Source organism: Leucoraja erinacea, chromosome 2 (genome assembly GCF_028641065.1).
Source record: "Leucoraja erinacea ecotype New England chromosome 2, Leri_hhj_1, whole genome shotgun sequence".
NCBI classification, from domain to species: Eukaryota; Metazoa; Chordata; class Chondrichthyes; order Rajiformes; family Rajidae; genus Leucoraja; species Leucoraja erinaceus.
The window spans coordinates 19518668-19536599 of NC_073378.1; positions in this window are offsets into that span (position 1 = coordinate 19518668).

Below are 17932 nucleotides of genomic sequence, written 5' to 3' on the forward strand. Positions count from 1 at the left end.
TGCCGCATCTCCTCATTAATCATACGCTCGAGGAGCTGCCTCATGCAGCTTATCCGAGCGTCTCCCCTTTTCGGTGGGGGAGAGTGTTCCCGTTCCTCCGAATCATCGGAGGACACCGGCCGGTCGGTTTTCTGTGTCGCCTTCCTCCCTGTGCGGGGCGTTGAGATCTGCAGCACTGGGGGCGGCTCGGTGTCGGGTGAGCGGGAGCGTTGAAAAAGCTCCTCCGCTGCGAGAGGCTGCCGTCCCGCTATGGACCCGTCCTCGGGTGGAGTAGGGCAGGCAGTCCTCCTGGCTGGTCGCTTGCGAGAGGCCATTATTCTCTCTAGCGCGACTCTGTAACAAAAAAGGCACTTACCTGAGGTCTCGTCTTTATGCTGCAGCTGGAGAGCCTGGCTCCAGCTGCTGCCGCTGTTGCACTGCTGACGTAATGCCGCGCCTGCGCGCTGGGTGGGTTCTTCACGTAGTCACTCACGTGACTCCGAAGTAAAATCATGAATATGAGAGAGCTATGAAAACCATTTCAGCTTTCACAATTTCCATATCCCTGCCTGCAAGCATAGTCTGAAGAAGAGTCTTGATCTAAAATGTGATGATGGAAATTTTGAGACAGATATTCAATCTCTGAGAGATTGCTAAATGTGCTATGTTGTAGCAAGTGTGTGTGGTGCTCTGTCTTTGAAATTCTATTCTATTGACTTCTGTTGGATTGTCTTTGGAGGACAGAATACAACACCCTGCTGTAAACAATGCAGCTTGCTGTGATGCTTCATGGAGATGAATTTCCAGACAATTTCATTCCATTAAAATATAGGAGGTGAGTAAATAAACAATGGGATTGGTATCAATTAGGCGACCCATTTGAGGCAGGTTTGAGGAGCTGAGTGACCTACTCAGGCCCATTTGAGGAGTTGAGTGACCTACCCCTGTATCTATTTTGCATGCGTGCATGTTCTTATCGCACTCTCTTGTGGTACTAAAGTTCAGTATTGTTTTTAACAAGACTCTGATGTAAATATTCAATTTCATATATCTGCTCTTCTTTGTACCTTACCACAGGGATAGTTATGGGTTGCATTAACTTTTTTCAGATTTCATATCTTCACAGTAACAATCGTCCCAAGCCTACTAAATATTCCATCCATTACACAGAGCATTCAGTACAATTACTTTTATAAAGATTCCCTCTAATATTTTCATTCACATCAGTTCAGCTACAATGAAGCAGTGACTAACATTCAAAGGCTAACGCAGACTGCTGAACATTCTGGCTTTGCAGTCAATTATGACAATTGAATAACACTCTTAATAAACAAACCTACATTTCACAGGCAAACCTAGGTACATTAGAAATACTTTTTAATATCATCATCATCGGCGGTCACTCGAAACGAGTATGACTGTCCTCTCCTCTCCATAGGGTCGTCTACTTGTGGGTCTGCAGATGTCTGTAGAGGCCGACCCGCGATCCACACACCTTGGTGCAATGTGGACAGTGGAGACTGGCGATGGTTGGTAGTCGTCGAGTCCCCTTCACTCTCACCTTACGGTGCTGTCTCTTTGTCTCTGCATCATGGCGTAGTTCCATTTTGTGACGTGCAGCTCCTTCCTGCACGGATTTCCTCCAGGAGCGCCTGTCGAGTACAATGTGCTCCCAGTTGCTCGATGTGATGTGGAATTTCTTCAGACTGTTCTTGATGTTGTCCTTAAAGCGTTTCTTTGGCCCGCCGGGGGATCGCCGACCTTCCTTCAATTGAGAGTATAGGATTTGTTTAAGGGAGACATGTGTTGGACATGCGGATGACATGGCCAGTCCATCGAAGTTGGTGCTGCATCATGTGGGGGTGATGCTGGTCATGTTGGCTTCCTCCAAAACGCTGATGTTGGTGCGTTTGTCCTCCCAGCTGATCCTCAGAATCTCTCGTAAGGATCTTTGATGGTATTGTTCCAGGGCTCTCAGGTGCCTGCTGTAGGTGGTCCATGACTCGGCTCCATACAACAGGGTGGAGAGGACAACGGCTCTGTAGACCAGCAGTTCTGTTTGAGCCTTTAGGTCTTGGACTTCGGCATGGACCGACGGATGCCAATTAACATTCACCGGTTATATCTTCTCTTGATGCAGGAAGTCCAAACAGTGGTTTTCACCATCAGGAGAAAGTCCAACCACACACCCTTGACATTCAGTGGCATTATTAAACCTTAATCACCATCGCCATTGATAGAAATTCAACTGGACCAACCACTAACAGTGGCTACAAAGCAGGCAACTGACCCATCCGACCGCAACCAAGAGTCAAGTGCAGTCCTGAACTACTATCTACCTCATCAAGGACCCTCGGACTATCTTTGATCGGACTTTACTGGCTTTACCTTACACTAAATGATATACCCTTATAGTGTATCTGTACACTGTGTATCGCTCAATTGTAATCATGTATTGTATTTCTGCTTTGCTGGTTAGCACGCTACAAAAGGTTTTCATTGCACCCTTGTACACATGACAAGAAACTAAACCTAAATTAACTCAACTGGTTAGAACAGGCTTAAGCTTGCCAATCATTTCACTGAACACCTCCCCTCAATCAGTACAAACCTGATCACCTGGTTGCTAAACACTTTAACTCCCCCTCCCATTCTCACACTGACCTTTCTGTCCTGGGCCTCCTCCATTGTCAGAGTGAGGCCCAGCGCAAATTGGAGGAGCAGCGCTTCATATTTTGCTTGGGCAGCTTACACCCCAGCGGTATGAACATTGACCTCTAACTTCAAGAAATCCTTGCTTTCACTTCCCCTTCCCAGTTCCCCGACCAGTCTTACTGTCTCCGACTACATTTTATCTGTTTGCTTTGTTGTAACCTTGTCCCAGCTAACAATGATCTAATCTACTTTTTCCTTGATCTCCATTCCCTTTTGTCCGATTTTCACACCTTATACTTCCTTACCTATGTGTCTCCCTCTACAGACATCAGTTTGAAGAAGGGACTCGACCCGAAACATCACCCATTCAGTCTTTCCACAGATGCCGCCTGTCCTGCTGAGTTACTTCAGCATTTTGTGTCTATGAACTGGTTAGGAAGTGGAATCATGCAGCAAGTGACGTACCCTTTGACACCCTAAAGCCCTTTTGCAATTTACAAGGGACAAGTCAGGAGCAAATGGAATACTTTCCATCGACCAGGATGAGTGAATCTCCAAATGTTGTAAACTCAGGGTTCATCATGCAAACAAACTCCCCCCCATTGACTCAATCTCCACCCCCTCCTCCCCATTGACTCCATCTACACTTCATACTGCCTCTAGGGCCAGAGGCCATAGCCTCAGTATAAAAGGATGTACCTTTAGAAAGTTGCAGAGGAATTTCTTTAGCCAGTGGGTGGCGAATCTGTAAAATCATTGCCACAGAATATCAATGGATATTTTTTGGGGGGAGATTGACAGATTCTTGATGAGATGTGTCAGGCGTTCGTGGGGAGAGGTGTGGGGATAAATGTGAGGTTATCCATTTTGGTGGCAAAAACAGGAAAACAGACTATTATCTAAATGGTGGCCGACCAGGAAAAGGGGAGATGCAGCAAGACCTGGGTGTCATGGTACACCAGTCATTGAAAGTAGGCATGCAGGTGCAGCAGGCAGTGAAGAAAGCGAATGGTATGTTAGCTTTCATAGCAAAAGGATTTGAGTATAGGAGCAGGGAGGTTCTACTGCAGTTGTACAGGGTCTTGGTGAGACCACACCTGGAGTATTGAGTACATTTGGTCTCCAAATCTGAGGAAGGACATTATTGCCATAGAGTGAGTGCAGAGAAGGTTCACCAGACTGATTCCTGGGATGTCAGGACTGTCTTATGAAGAAAGACTGGATAGACTTGGTTTATATTCTCTAGAATTTAGGAGATTGAGAGGGGATCTTATAGAAATTTACAAAATTCTTAAGGGGTTGGACAGGCTAGATGCAGGAAGATTGTTCCCGATGTTGGGGAAGTCCAGGACAAGGGGTCACAGCTTAAGGATAAGGGGGAAATCCGTTAAAACCGAGATGAGAAGAACCTTTTTCACACAGAGAGTGGTGAATCTCTGGAACTCTCTGCCACAGAGGGTAGTTGAGGCCAGTTCATTGGCTATATTTAAGAGGGAGTTAGATGTGGCCCTTGTGGCTAAGGGGATCAGGGGGTATGGAGAGAAGGCAGGTACGGGATACTGAGTTGGATGATCAGCCATGATCATATTGAATGGCAGTGCAGGCTCGAAGGGCCGAATGGCCTACTCCTGCACCTAATTTCTATGTTTCTACGAGAGGGCAGGATAATGGAGTTGAAAGGGAGTGATAGATCAGCCATGATTGAATGGTGGAGTAGACTTGATGGGCCAAATGGCCTAATTCTGCTCCTTTAACTTATGAACTTAGCCAATATAATCAAAGTTCATTCACACCCCGGTCATTCTTTCTTCTCCGGAAGATACAAAAGATCCAAGAACAGCTTCTTCCCCACTGCTACCAGACTCTTGAATGGATCTCTCATATACAAATAGTATTTTTTACAATTTTTTAAAATCAGTACTCGCACTGTATCTGAAACACTATATTCTGCACAATATTCCCTTCTCTGTTTGCATTACATCGTGCACTCATGTAAGGTAGGATCTGCCTGGATAGCACACAAAACTATTTATTTCGCTGTTTTTCAGTACACATGACAATAGTACACCAATACCAAGCAGGACAAGGCAGCTCACCTGACTGGAACTCCATGCATCATCCTGAATGTTCATTACCTCCACCAACATAGAACAATGTGTATCACCTTTGACAAACACTGCAGTTATTCCTTTAGGATACTCCGAACGCAATTCCCAAACCCACGATCTATGTCACCAAGAATACTACAGCAGAAGGTTTATGGAAATAGCACCAATTGCATGCTCCCTTCCAAATCACATGTCATACTGGTTTGTAAATATATCACGTTTCCTTCAATTTTGCTTACCTCCCCAACTAACGCCATTGTGAGAGCACCTGATGAACTGCAATGGTTCAAGAAGGAGGTTCATCACGACTTTCTTCAAGGCAATTAGAGATGGATAAAAATTGCTGACCCTGCAAACTGAAAAAAAATGTGTGAACCTATCCGTTTTGTCAATTTTGTCAAAATACATGAAAACCAGTCTTACCGTATTCCTTGAAATCTGAAGAAGGGTTCTTTACAAAAAAGCCATCTATCCATGTTCTCCAGCAATGCTGCCTGACCTCCTGAATTAAACCAGCGCTTTGTGTGCTTTTTTTGTAAGCCAGCTTCTGCCATATTCCCTTTGTCCATTTGGTGCTTCTGGTATCATTGCTCATATACGCAATGAGATGGTTTTACTGAAAATAAATAGTTGATAGATTTTGGCTAATTTTATTCCTCAGTCAGTATCATAAAATAAAATGATCCAGTTATTAATCATTGTTATTGAATGCTAGCTGTGTGAAAGTTCTCTGCTACATTCCCTACAATATTGCAGGAGCTACTTTTGAAAAGGTCTCTATTATCATTAAGCACTTAATGATATGTGAGATGATCTGAGTCCTGGAAGGTGCCTCCTATTTTATATTTTATCCGTTTTGTACACTGGCATTTGTAACTGTTGGCTAATTTGCACAAAGTGGTATTCACTCTGATATTACAATCAGTGGAGAGTGGTGGGAGCTCTATACACGCAAAACATACACACAAGGAGCTAGGGTGGCTGACTTTGACATCAATTCCTCATTCCCCACATGCCCTCAATAGCTGTTCATCATCTCTCCTATGGGGTGGAAGATTGCAACCTTCACGTGGTCCACCCTGTTTCGACTAATGCAATCAACTCGACGTGCACACACACAGAAGATCAAATAGAACAAGTTTTCCTACAACTTTAGGCTGTGCACGCCACACGAAAGAAGAAGATCTTTCCTATCAATAATATATCCATACCTGTCTTAAAAACATTCCACCACCCTTTCAAGAAGAGAGTTCCAGAGATTCACAATCCTCAAAAGAAATTCGTGGAACTTGGAGTCAGCACTCATCTCTGCAACTGTATCGTCAACTTGCTGAACCAACTGACTACACTCATTGAGGATAGGGGACAAATCATTCTGCACAATAATGCTCAACACTGGTGCTCCACAAGGATGAGTTCCCAGCGTCCTTCTCTACACCTTATACAGAGTTGACATGGAAAAGCTTTTCCCACTGAGAGTAAGGAAGATTCAAACAAGGGGACATGACTTGAGAATTAAGGGACTGAGGTTTAGGGGTAACATGAGGGGGAACTTCTTTACTCAGAGAGTGGTAGCTGTGTGGAATGAGCTTCCAGTGAAGGTGGGGGAGGCAGGTTCGTTTTTATCATTTAAAAATAAATTGGATAGTTATATGGATTGGAAGGGAATGGAGGGTTATGGTCTGAGCGTAGGTATATGGGACTAGGGGAGATTATGTGTTCGGCACGGACTAGAAGGGTCGAGATGGCCTGTTTCCATGCTGTAATTGTTATATGGTTATATGGTTATACACCCATGATTGTGCAGCCATGTATGAATTCAATTCAAGTCACAAATTCGTGGGTGACACCACCGTAGGAGGCCGAATACCAAATAGTGACGAGGTGGAGTATAGGAAGGAGATTGAGAAGCTTATGACTTGGTATCAAGCCAACAACCTTTCTCTCAATGTCAGCATGACAAAGGAGATAGTGCTCGACTTCAGGAAGCGGTCACGTACTCCAGTATGCATTGACACCAAAGTAGAGATGGTTGAAAGCTTCAAGTTCCAAGGAGTAAATATTACCAATAACCTGTTCTGGACATGTCATATTGAAGCAATTGCCAAGGAAGCACACCAACAGCTCTACTTCCTTAGAAAGCTTTGGAAGTTTGGCATATTCCTGCTAATCCTGGCTAAAGTGGAGAGTCTAGGACATCAAAATGGGGTAAAAACCAGGGCTGCTGGGAGATTTGGTCAATTTGGAATTGCTCTCTGCAGAGCTGGGACAAGCTGCGGAGTGGTGCCAGTGTGTCTAGAGCCTAGATACAATTTGCAAGCAAAGAATAAGATATTCTACAGATCCTGTCAATTAGGTGCAAAATGCATAGAATGAATTGGATGGCTGCAAACCAGACATACACCTTGTAAATAATTGTAAATAATGTTGCAGAGTTCTGCTTTGCCGAGTGTTGATTGGATGAGATATTGAGCCTTGCCTGGGTTTCTGGCAGATCAGGGTAAATGTTTCTAAGTTGGCTTCCTGGCGAAGTCCGGTTTGAATACAATGTATTGAGCTGCTGTATTATTGGGTTAGGGAAATGTCTGTTATGTATGGGGTTAATCGATATCTGTAATTGGGTTATTAAGAGACCACCCCCATGTGGTTCGGCCCCTCGAGGTCCCGGGACATTTAAAAGTCCGCTACCACGAGGTTCAGCGTCGATCGTCTGGAGAGCGCTTGGGACTGCGTGAAATTCTGGAGTGTCTCTGTCTGAGCGAGGCCTAGAGGGCTTGAACAGGCAGATACGAGGATCTGCAGTGGGATAGGGAGAGTAGTTGAACTGTAATGCGCTTTTGTTAAAATAAAATTTAGTTGGTTCAAGTGCTTGATTTAGTGTTTTTACTGAAATTACATTGCTAACAACTTTCACCAACTTCTACAGATGCGCCGCTGAAAGTATTTTATCGGGATACATCGCAGCTTGTTTTGGGAACAGCTCCATCCATGACCACAAGAAATTGCTGAGAATTGTGCACGCAGCCCAGACTATCACACAAACTAGCATCCCTTCCATTGACCCCATCTACACTTCACGCTACCTCAGCAAGGCCACCAGCATAACCAAGGATGAGTCTCACTCTGGACACTCCTTCTTCTCTCCTCTACCATCAGGCAAGAGGTAAAGAAGTGTGAAAACGCATTTCTCCAAATTCAGGGTCTGTTTTTTCCCAGCTGTCATCAGGCAACTGGACCATTCTATCCACAACAAGGGAGCGATCCTGAGCTACTATCAGCCTCATTGGAGACCATCGGATTATCCTTAATCAAACTTTACTGTACTTTATCTTACACTAAACATTATTCCCTTTATCCTGTATCTGTACACTGTAGATGGCTCGATTGCAATCATGAGTAATATTTCCGCTGACTGGTTAGCACGTATCAAAAAGTTCTTCATGGTACCTTGATATACATGATGATAAACTAAACTAAACTAAAAGACTCGACTCTTGACTATCAAACTTCCCAATTAGGACTTAATGAAGATGGTAGATGTCAAAATACCAAATTAAATCTGCGTTATTGAGATCAAATTTACAACAGATAAGATGCAAATCAGATAAACAAGTGTTACTGTGAAATGGTGCTCTTCACAGTTGGCTTCTGGCTGTCCTGCAATTTTAGACTGTTGAACAGATTTGTTAAGATATGGAAATTGGTACTCTATTGCAAATTACATCAAATATAAAATATTACTGTTGTATTTGATACTGTAAATAATGTGTTTCCAATTATTTCCCATGTCTCTAGGAAGCAATAATTCCTCTTTAGCTTTGCAATGTATAACTAGAACGATAAATCTGCAAAAAATGTAATCTAACTTTTGTTCTATTTTGCTTTTCTATTGAAGAGCAAGAATAACATTGTTTTTGAAGAACGGCTTTACTGAGCCTTGGGTGATGTGTATAATTAACAACGAAGGAAAGAAGTAAGCCTCTGCAGAATTTCTACATATCTAGGACATTTAACGATGAATCAGCTTGCTTATTTATAACAAAAATCTTTGTGGATCATATTTTCTGTTCAATGTATTCACATTCTCTCCTCAGAAGCAATTGACATTTCAATCATATTTCTTCACATGGCTGTGCTGGAAAATATTAAATTGCCCATTTGCTTGAGGTTAATCCAGTTCTTGAAAGCCTAATCCTCGATTGCATGGTTTAAAAAAAAAAAAAATTCTCAGATCCCATTATCTTGTCACTAATTTCAAAATGCCATTTAAGTTTCTGCGTGGTAAAAACCCATTTAAAAATTGTTGGGATAAGGAATCTATTGCAAGTTACGACCCTCCTCTTTTCTATTTACACTTCCTTTCCTATTGCTTTGCGTTTTGCAACCTTAGATACTTTGTCTGGTCCCATGTAACATTTATAGATTAGCGCATTGATAAAAATGTTTGCCATTCAGGCTAGTGCCAATATGCTTTTGCAGATCAATAATCTGCTATCTGTTTCAGTCTAGAAACATGTTTAACAAAGAGTCAGAAGAAATTGCCAAAGAGAAAGTGCTATGATTTTTGTGCACCTTCTTGCTATCATTTCAGGAAATACTTTTGCATGGCAAAAACAGTGATAGTTTAGTTTTCTGCAGCTAAGGGATGTAAATTCTTCATTTAGCATCCATTCTCTGGTCTGACATGTGTCCCGTGTAGCTCATTTGTGGATCTGTCCCTGATGAACCTGTATGTTGGGATTGCACTGTTGACTTCTGGTCCTAAATTCTTCCACGAGTGGAAACATCTTCTCCACATCAACTCTATCTAGGCCTTTCATTATTCAGAAAGTCCCAATGAGAACACCCTTCATCATTTGAAACTCCAGCATGTACATGCCCAGAGCCATCAAACACTCATCATATGTAATCATCCTGGGATCATTCTCATAAACCTCCTCTGGACCCTACCAATGCCAGCACATCCTTCCTCATAAGCAGGGCCCAAAACTGCTCACAATACTCCCAATGCAGTTTCACTAGTGCCTTATAAAGCCTTAGCATTACATTCCTGCAGGAAGATTGTTCCCGATGTTGGGGAAGTACAGAAAAAAGGGTCACAGTTTAAGGATAAAGGATCTTTTAGGACCGAGATGAGAAAAACATTTTTCACACAGAGAGTGGTGAATCTGTGGAATTCTCTGCCACAGAAGTTAGTTGAGGCCAGTTCATTGGCTATATTTAAGAGGGAGTTAGATGTGGCCCTTGCGGCTAAAGGGATCAAGGGGTATGGAGAGAAGGCAGGTACAGGATACTGAGTTGGATGATCAGCCATGATCATATTGAATGGCGGTGCACGCTCGAAGGGCCGAATGGCCTACTCCTGCACCTATTTTCTATGTTTCTTTCCTCTCAAAGTGATTGCCTTCTTTGCAACCAATTCAACTTGCAAATTAACATTTTTGGGAATCCTGTACCAGCACTCCCAAGTCCCTTTGCACTTCCGATTTCTAAATCCACTCCCCATTTTAAAAATAGTTTGTGCCTTTATTCCTACTACCAAAGTGCATGACCACACACTTTGCTATGCTGTATTCCATCTGCCATCTCTTTGCCCACTCCCCTAACCTATCTAAGTCCCTCTGCAACCGCCCTGCACGCTACCTGCCTCTCTACCTATCTTTGAATTATCCGCAAACTTGGCCACAAAGTCATCAATTCTATCATCCAATTCTATCATCAATATATAATGTGAAAAGAAGCAGCCCCAGCACCGACCCCTGCGGTAAACCATGTCACCAGTAGCTAGTCTGAGAAAACTCCTGTTATTCCCACTCTTTGTCTTTTGTCATTCAGCCCATACATGATAGTATCATCCTTCTACTACCATTAGCTCCCATCATGTTTCGCGGCCTCACTTGCGGCACCTTATCAAAGTCCTTCTGAAAATCCATGGAAACAACATCCACTGACTTCCCTTTGTCTATCCTGTTACTTACTTCCTCGAAGAATTCCAACAGATTTGTCTGGCAAGATCCTCCCTTTACAAAACCATGCTGTGTTCAGTCTATTTTATCACATATCACCTGGTCCCAGCAAGGTTCAGGTGGAGTCTGTCCCATCAGAACAGCCCCCTCCTTCCCCAACACTGATGCCAATGTCCCATGAATTCAAACCCACTTCTTCCACACCAACAAACGAGCCACATGTTCAACTCTTTGATTTTCGTGAACCTATTCCAATCTGCTCATAGCTAAGGTGGCAATCCAGAGGTTATCAGTCTGAAGAAGTGTCTCGACCTGAAACATCACCCTTTGGTCTCCAGAGATGCTGCCTGTCTCGCTTAGTTCCTCCAGCATTTTGTGTCTACCTTCGATTTAAACCAGCATCTGCAGTTCTTTCCGACACAATCCAGAGGTTATCTGTTTGGTTCTGCTTTTTAATTTAGCCCCAGCTGCTCAAACGCAGCAGTGCAGGGGAGAGCCCTGCCAACAATTATCCCTCTTGCATCACGACTTAGAACAAATTGGTAATTATCATATAATGGTGAGTAATTTAGCTTCCTTGAAATATCATGAAATGGTAGGCATTGATCCAAGATTAGATGCACATGACTTAAAAAATAAGTAAGGATAAATAGAGTTGTGTAATTTGCTTCCAAGATTAGAAATGAAGAGAAGGCCTGAAGGGTGCACATAGTTAAGTGAGATGAGAATAGTTTATTTGCATAGAGAGCAAATACCAATATGACTTTTGTTGTGCAGTATATAGAAACATAGAAATCAGGTGCAGGAGTAGGCCATTTGGCCCTTCGAGCCTGCACCGCCATTCAATATGATTATGGCTGATCATCCAACTCAGTATCCTGTACCTGCCTTCTCTCCATACCCCCTGATCCCTTTAGCCGCAAGGGCCACATCTAACTCCCTCTTAAATATACGCAATGAACTGGCCTCATCTACCTTCTGTGGCAGAGAATTACAGAGATTCACCACACTCTGTGTGAAAAATGTTCTTCTCATCTCGGTCCTAAAAGATTTCCCCCTTATCCTTAAACTGTGACCCCTTGTCCTGGACTTCCCCAACATCGGGAACTATCTTCCTGCATCTAGCCTGTCCAACCTCTTAAGAATTTTGTAAGTTTCTATAAGATCCCCCATCAGTCTTCTAAATTCTAGCGAGTACAAGCCGAGTCTATCCAGTCTTTCTTCATATGAAAGTCCTGACATCCCAGGAATCAGTCTGGTGAACCTTCTCTGTACTCCCTCTATGGCAAGAATGTCTTTTCTCAGATTAGGAGAGCAAAACTGTACCCAATACTCCAGGTGTGGTCTCACCAAGACCCTGTACAACTGCAGTAGAACCTCCCTGCTCCTATACTCAAATCCTTTTGCTATGAATACTAACATACCATTCGCTTTCTTCACTGCCTGCTGCACCTGCATGCCTACTTTCAATGTGTTCAAGAAGGAACTGGAGATGCTGGAAGATCGAAGGTACACAAAAATGCTGGAGAAACTCAGCGGGTGCAGCAGCATCTATGGAGCGAAGGAAATAGGCGACGTTTCGGGCCGAAACACTTATTCAGACCCATTAGTCTGAAGAAGGGTTTCAACCCGAAACGTCGCCTATTTCCTTCGCTCCATAGATGCTGCTGCACCCGCTGAGTTTCTCCAGCGTTTTTGTGTACCTGCCTACTTTCAATGACTGGTGTCGTTGCATCTCCCCTTTTCCTAACGGCTACCATTCAGATAATAGTCTACTTTCCTGTTTTTGCCACCAAAGTGGATAACCTCACATTTATCCACATTACACTGCATCTGCCATGCATTTGCCCACTCACCCAGCCTATCCAAGTCCTCACAGCTAACACTGCCCCCCAGCTTCGTGTCATCTGCAAACTTGGAGATGTTGCATTCAATTCCCTCGTCCAAATCGTTAATATATATTGTAAATAGCTGCAGTCCCAGCACTGAGCCTTGCGGTACCCCACTAGTCACTGCCTGCCATTGTGAAAAGGACCCGTTTACTCCTACTCTTTGCTTCCTGTCTGCCAGCCAGTTCTTTATCCACATCAATACTGAACCCCCACTATATCGTGTGCTTTAAGTTTGTATACTAATCTCTTATGTGGAACCTTGTCGAAAGCCTTCTGAAAGTCCAGATATAACACATCCACTGGTTCTCCCTAATCCACTCTACTTGTTACATCCTCGAAAAATTCTATAAGATTCGTCAGACATGATTTACCTTTCGTAAATCCATGCTGGCTTTGCCTTATGATTTCACCACTTTCCAAATGTGCTGCTATCCCATCTTTAATAACTGACTCTAGCAGTTTCCCCACTACCGATGTTAGACTAAGTACCTCTATCTATAACTGACCTTTGTTGCTGTCAGTGTGGAGTTTGCATGTCTTCCTGGAATGATCAGGTTTTCTCCAGTGCTCCAGTTTTCTCCCACGTCCTAGTTACGTGGGTTTGTAGGTTAATTGGCCTCTGCAAATTGCCCCTAATGTGTAGGGAGTGGATGCAAATGAGGAAAAACAAAGAACGAGTGTAAACGGGTGATTGATGGGCAATGGGCCGAATGGCCTGTTTTCATGTTGTATCTTTCAATCAATAACAGTAAAATGCAATAAAAATATTTTTATGTTTGAGAAATGTGGGTTAAATTATAAATATTAAAAGCAATAACATTGATTTTATGATTCCCATCTGAAATCATGAATGTGCTAGACTAACCAATATTCTGTAAAACAAATTCATTGGTACGTACTCAAAAATGTAATCCATTAAGTGGATTTTCTTTTACAAGTTTCACTTTCCTACACATTAACATTTTAGAATCAGAGGGAGACACAACTTAGAAGAAAGTGGATCTATACATCAAATGCAATCTCAATTTAAATAAACTGGATATGCACAAATGAGTAGATGATCATCTCTCAGCTCAGAGAGTAGGGGAGATGGGACTGAGAAGGTCCAGACATCTGAACTGTGCTGCTTAATTGACTGTAGCAAGGAAGCAGATGAAGTGCAACAAATAGCCTCGGCATCTCTGTGATGAGGGAAAAATATCAGTCTGGTTCCCACTCTAGCTGTTACTTAAGAACTCCCATTGAGAATTGGAGCCGGCTAGTTACAATTTTAATATCCATTGGTGGTTAGCACCCAGGGAGCTACACCACAGCAATGGCAGCTGCTCCATGATGGCAGCTGCTCCAAGCGAATGGTATGTTAGCTTTCATTGCAAAAGGATTTGAGTATAGGAGCAGAGAGGTTCTATGCAGTTGTACAGGGTCTTGGTGAGACCACACCTGGAGTATTGCGCACAGTTTTGGTCTCCAAATCTGAGGAAGGACATTATTGCCATAGAGGGAGTGCAGAGACGGTTCACCAGACTGATTCCTGGGATTTCATTGTTCTATATTTCTATGTTTCTATGATCAGAGACAGAGGCTATGCATTGTTGAGCTTAGTTGAAATCAGAAATATGCACATAAACTCCAAGCGGTCTCTCTAGAGCAGTACTGAGAGGGTGCCACATTGTATAGGGGTGTCATCTTTCACTGAAATGTCAATCCAAGGTTCTGTTTGCATCATAATTTGATTTAAATCATCCTATGAAGAACAGGTTTATCTCTGGTGTAAAAAAATGGAGCTCTGGAGAAAACGCTGGGAACCAGAGGCCAGTCAGTCTTAACATAGAAACATAGACAGTAGGTGCAGGAGTAGGCCATTCGGCTCTTCGAGCCTGCACCGCCATTCAATATGATCATGGCTGATCATCCAACTCGGTATCCTGTACCTGCCTTCTCTCCATACCCCCTGATCCCTTAAGCCACAAGGGCCACATCTAACTCCCTCTTAAATATAGTCAATGAACTGGCCTCAACTACCTTCTGTGGCAGAGAGTTCTAGAGATCCACCACTCTCTGTGTGAGAAATGTTCTTCTCATCCCTAAAGGATTTCCCCCTTATTCTTAAACTGTGACCCCTTGTCCTGGACTTCCCCAACATCAGGAACAATCTTCCTGCATCTAGCCTGTCCAACCCCTTAAGAATTTTGTAAGTTTCTATAAGATCCCCCCTTCAATCTTCTAAATTCTAGCGTGTACAAGCCAAGTCGTAAGAAGGGTCTCGACCCAAAATGTCACCCATTCCTTCTCTCCAGAGATGCTGCCTGTCCCGCTGAATTACGCCAGCATTTTGTGTGTATGCCAGTGAGTTTAACATCTATAGTTGGAAAGTTATTAGAGAGTATTCTGAGGGATGAGATATACATGCTGATTAGGGATAATCAAAATGAATTTGTACGTGCGAGGTCATGCCTCACAAATTTGATTGATTATTTTGAAGACGTGACCCAAAAGGTTGATGAGGGAAGAACTGTAGATGTTTATATGTTCAGCAAAGCATTCAACAAGATTCTGCAAGTTAGGCTGCTCTGGATGGTTCGATCACATGGGATCCAAGAAGGGATTTTTGAATGGATGGAAAATCGACTTCATGGTAGAAAGCAGAGGGTGATGATGGAAGGCTGCTTCTTGGACTGGAGGCCTGTGACTAGCGGTGTGTCTCAGGGTTCGGTGCTGGGTCCGTTACTGTTCTCATCTTTACCAATGATTTGGATGAGAACATACAGGGCAGGATTAGCAAGTTTGCTGATGATACAAAAGTGAATGGGTTTGCAGATAGTGAAGATGGTTTTGAAAAATTGCAGCAGGATCTTGATTGATTGGCCAGGTGGGCTGAGAAAGGATTGATGGAATTTAATTAAGAGAAATGTGAGTTGTTGCATTTTGGGAAGTCTAAAATGGGAAGGACCTAAGCAGTGAATGGTAGGGCTCTGGGGAGTGTTGTAGAGCAGAGGGAAATAGGAGTGCAGGTGTATGGTTCCTTGAAGGTGGAGTCGCAGGTAGATAGGGTGGTCAAAAAGGCTTTTGGCACGAGTACAGAAGTTGGGAGGTCATGTTGCAGTTGTATAAGATGTTGGTGTGCCGCATTTAGAGTATTGTGTTCAGTTCTGGGCACCCTGTTGTAGCGAAGACGTTGCCAAGCTGGAAAGGGTACAGAGAAGATATACGAGGATGTTGTCAGGACTAGAGGGTCTGCACTATAGGGAGAGGTTGAGTACGCTGGGACTCCATTCTTTGGAGTGGAGGAGGATGAGGGGTGATCTTATAGAGGTGTATAAAATCATGAGAAGAATAGATCGGTTAGATGCAGTCTCTTGCCCAGACTAGGTGAATCAAAGACCAGAGGACATCAGTTTAAGGTGAAGGGGAAAAGATTTAATAGGAATCTGGGTGGTAATTTTTTCACACAAAGGGTGATGGATGTGTGGAACAGTTAGACAGGTACCTGGCTAGGAGAGATATGGACAAAACGCAGGCAGGTGGGACTAGTGCAGCTGGGTCATGTTGGCCATTGTGGACAATTTGGGCCAAAGGGCCTATTTCCATGATGTATCACTCTCTATGTCTATGATTCATATGCAGGTTACACAGAAAAGCTGGAGAAACTCAGCGGGTGCAGCAGCATCTATGGAGCGAAGGAAATAGGCAACGTTTCGGGCCGAAACCCTTCTTCAGACCGGATTTACCTATCGGCTTTATGGGCTGATTGGAAGGGGCCTTACATAGGGGATTGGGAAGGGCCTCACAAGTGGAATAGCCTAGGGCCTCTCTTCATCCCGGCCCTGTGAACGCATCGGGTCAAGACCCTTCTTCTGATTGATTATAGGGTGGGGAAGAAAGCTAGACAGAGGGGAGAGAGAGGATAAAACATTGCAGGTATTAGGTGGATGCAGAGGTGGATGCAGAGAATGGTTTTTGATAGATGTTTGGAACAAATGCTGAAGGTGTGAGGTATAAACAGAAGGTGTGAGACATATGCATTCATATGCAGGTGTTGGTTAACATACAAAAGGACACAAAGTGGTGGAGTAACTCAGCAAGGTCAGGCAGCATCTCTGGTGAACGCACAGGGCCGGATTTACGTATAAGCTTCACAAGCTTAAGCTTAGGGCCTCGAGATCTAGGGGGGCCTCGGCAGGGCCGGATTTACCTATCGGCTTTATGGGCTGATTGGAAGGGGCCTTACATAGGGGATTGGGAAGGGCCTCACAAGTGGAATAGCCTAGGGCCTCTCTTCATCCCGGCCCTGTGAACGCATCGGGTCAAGACCCTTCTTCTGATTGATTATAGGGTGGGGAAGAAAGCTAGACAGAGGGGAGAGAGAGGATAAAACATCGCAGGTATTAGGTGGATGCAGAGGTGGATGCAGAGAATGGTTTTTGATAGATGTTTGGAACAAATGCTGAAGGCGTGAGGTATAAACAGAAGGTGTGAGACAGGGTTGAAGAGTTGTGAATTACGAAGCGAGAGGATGGAAAGTAGCAGATGTGGAGGTGGGAGGAGGGGGTAGTCTAGGTTGGGCAGAAGGTCAGAGAGGGTAGGGGGTAAGAGAAGGGACGGGGGTTGTGGGGGAGAAAGGGTGGTGGGGGTGGATGGTGGGGTCATTAGGAAGATACCAAAAATTGGAGAATTGATCAATATTTATCATATAATCAACATTATTTACAAAGATTCTTTGCGAACTTGTTGGATGCATATTGACTGCCCCACCTGCATTTTGCAACTTCGACTACACTTCAGAAGTACTTTGTTGATTCAAGGCTCTTTTTTCTAATGTCCTGAAATAAATGTGAAAAGTGCAATACATCATTCTCTTTTCATTAGTGAACGCCCTCCAAGGAGAAAGGGAGTTCTGTTTTAGAAGCTGGAGGTGCTTGCCAAAAGACTCTGGAGTATTAGACCCGTCAAAATTTCATCATCATTCTGAAACTGGAAATGGAAGCACTGGAACCAGTTCAATGATTGGAGTCAAAAATTTATTATTACTTGTTGTGTTCAGGGGATTAATTATAAATCCCTGGGAATGCCAGAATAATCTTGGAGAGTTATATTACATTAATTTATTTTTATTCAGTAATGGAATGTTAGCATCAGAAATAAGGCCAACATTCATTGGCTATCTCTAATTGCCTGAGAACGGAGTGGCTTAATCTGCTATTTTAATAGACCAGCTAAAGGCCAACCGCATTGCTTAGTTTTGAGCCACAAATAGACCAGAATGGGTAACATTTCCAAAGTAATATTGCATTTGTAGATTATTAAACTCACTTGACTTAAATTTTTCTTAGAT